Source organism: Palaemon carinicauda, chromosome 18 (genome assembly GCF_036898095.1).
Source record: "Palaemon carinicauda isolate YSFRI2023 chromosome 18, ASM3689809v2, whole genome shotgun sequence".
NCBI classification, from domain to species: domain Eukaryota; kingdom Metazoa; phylum Arthropoda; class Malacostraca; order Decapoda; family Palaemonidae; genus Palaemon; species Palaemon carinicauda.
The window spans coordinates 87357146-87360157 of record NC_090742.1 but is presented as its reverse complement, the minus strand read 5'-3'; positions in this window follow the sequence as shown (position 1 = coordinate 87360157).

The window sequence follows — 3012 nt, the reverse complement described above, 5'->3', positions numbered from 1 at the left end:
CAATGTCACTTGTTCAAGGTGATTACAAAATGTGGAAAATTATCGTTGTAATTTGCTGTATATGAAGACGGTAACTGGTCAAGGTAAAAAAAAAAAAAAAAAAAAAAAAAAAAAAAAAAAAAAAAAAAGTCGAACAAAATCATTTACGTATACTCTACTACAGAATTCTTTTCAGTATAAAAAACGATGGCAGGAAAATGGTCTACCACCAAGCATATGTCTTCCATAATGTTAAAAGGAAAATAAATGATTCCACACTCATTATTTTTTTTTTTGGGGGGGGGCACAGTTTTGTAATGGCGCAACGTGACGTCAGCACTCCCACCTGGGAAAACCACCTGTCTCATGGATGTGACCTCCTTTACTTCTTTGATTTTCCTTGCATCCTTAATGATGAATCCAGCCGAGATGAGAGTGGGGTGTGGGCAGATGATCCTTCAGATGCTGGCAAATTTCATCATTTGTAAGCGAATTTGTAATTATGTTCTCTTGTTACCGTCCAGTCATTTTTTTACGTCTTTCCTTGATTTTATTAAAAATCTGAGATTTTCTGTCTTGTAGAAACTTTGTTTATAAGATATTGAACTTATTCGCTTGTTCCTTGTTAATATGTTATAAATTTAAGCAATGATGATACTGATAAGAAGAAGAAATTAGATTTTCTTGGAGTGTAATATAAAAATTGGATGAAAAAAATATGGCAGCTTTCTATGGGCTGCTGAATATATTTAAACCAGAAATAATTCCACAATTCCTTTAACGAACATTACTTTACAAGAGAAATCGGAAGTTCAATACAGAACTAGAGCATTGAAAACTATGTGTGTTGAAAAAAAGAGCACTAATATCTAGAATGAATAACGCGGACAATGGTATATAGATGGAAGAATAGGAATATGTAAATTGGAGAAGTCAAAGTTATGGGGAGACCTTCACATGAGTAAATGAAAATCATTTGGGGCTTATGGAATTTACATGTTTTTTTGGTTTTTTTTTCAGGTAAGTTTCATGATGTTGACTATTCTTTGTCCATCCTCTTTTATAGGAAATTAATCTTTGCCAACGAGTAAGAGACTTTTGATACCTTCGTGATTATTTATACGAAACAGAATCCCTGCTTACACCCAGAAATCCCGGAAAAAAAACTTTCTGTATAAGTTGATCTCTTTGTTTAACTTAATATTCACCTTAAAATTATCACTTTTAATCTAGGATCCTAAAGACTAACTGGGCCTTAATACCTTGAAGGATATTCTAAAATGGGAACGTTCGCCTTGTGTCTCTTCCCCTGTTGTCTACAATTTCAACAATGAACTGTGGTTAAACATCAGTTTTTATGTTACACATTCTTTTTACTTGTTCAAGTGACGAGTGAGTAACCAGTGAATATTAGCTTAATGTCTCCACTATTTGACATTGTTTACATATAAAATTATAGTCAAACATTTCTGTTTGCTGCATTAAATAAGTCGATTGGATTTATATACTGTACTGTATCAATCCTAATCACCGTTAACCTGTCTTTTAAATAAATTTTCAAAGATATCGAAAGCTAAAACTTTAGGGAATTATTGTTCATCAGCTGCGGCCAGTGTAAGAAAAAAAAATACATTTGTCTTATAAGAAAGTAAGCGAAGAGTAACTATTAATGAACTAATTAATTGATTAGAATATTGATGGCCTATTTTAACTCACAGTAGCAGTACCTCAAGAAGGATATTATGCCAAATCCAAAATCAAAGTCTGGTTGATAAACAAACCCATCATGATGAATGATCATCAGAGATATATTTTGACCTCCCTCCTCAACAGTGTTCTCGGTTTTGGAGAACTTTTATATATATATATATATATATATATATATATATATATATATATATATATATATATATATATATATATATTATATATATATATATATATATATATATATATATATATATATATATATGTTTAAGTTGTCAAAACCTAAGGCGAAACTATTTCTTTTTCTTTTTTTTTTATAATACGTGAACTTTTTTAAAAAACAATATTATGCTACTCTTGATTATATAAATGTGTTTCTGTTTTATACCTTATATTTTTCCTTTTAAACTAGAACGTGATATACGTAAATATATATATTAGAAAAAAAAAGTCAAAGTCAGCTATTCACGAATGAAGAAAATATAAAATTTGCTGGTTTTATTTTTCAAGAACAAGCAATTCCTTCTTAAAGAAGCTTGTGTGCTTTGAAAAAGAATTAAAAAGTTTATTTGCTATTTCACTTTTAGGTATGTAAAAATTTTAAAGAAGAAAAAAAAATAAGCGCAATTTGTCCCTAATTTTCAATTCAAGAGAGATCAGCATTTTTCACTTCATGGGGCTCAATTTTCTCAAATGAACTAAGGAATTTTTTTATACCGACAAATGCAAGGGGATTACGCAACTGAATGCTTTAGATTAGAATACCATTCACTAGACTCTTCAACTGCACCAGAGCATTTCTCACGGAAATCTTCAGCGGAATTGGAATATGGATTATTAGAATCTTAAAATAGATTTCAATTTTGTTCATTGAAATCTCCACCTGAATAAGAGAACTGTTCATTAAAATCTTCAAGTAGAGTTACATAATTTCACTAAACTCCTCAGCTGAAACAGAACACTTTTCATTGAGATTTTAATCTGAAATCTTTTTAGCATGGACAAAACGAATTATGGCCATGCTTTCCTTTTTCACTACATCGATACTTTTGTGACTAACATGATTCGAAAAATGTTCTTAAGACTATAAATATGCATTCTATGTCCTACAGGAAAATGCATCTGGAACCTAAAGTTATAAAGGCTCTTACTCCCTATGCTAGCTTATTGATCCTCATTGTGTCTCATTATCGCTCATATTATATTCGTAAGGTCTGTAGCAATTCTGAATGACTTATAATGACGGGAGGTTTTCTAACCTAATTTCAATTTATCCTTAATTCTTTTCATAAAGAGAAAAAACTATGCTGCTTGCAAATTAGTAAT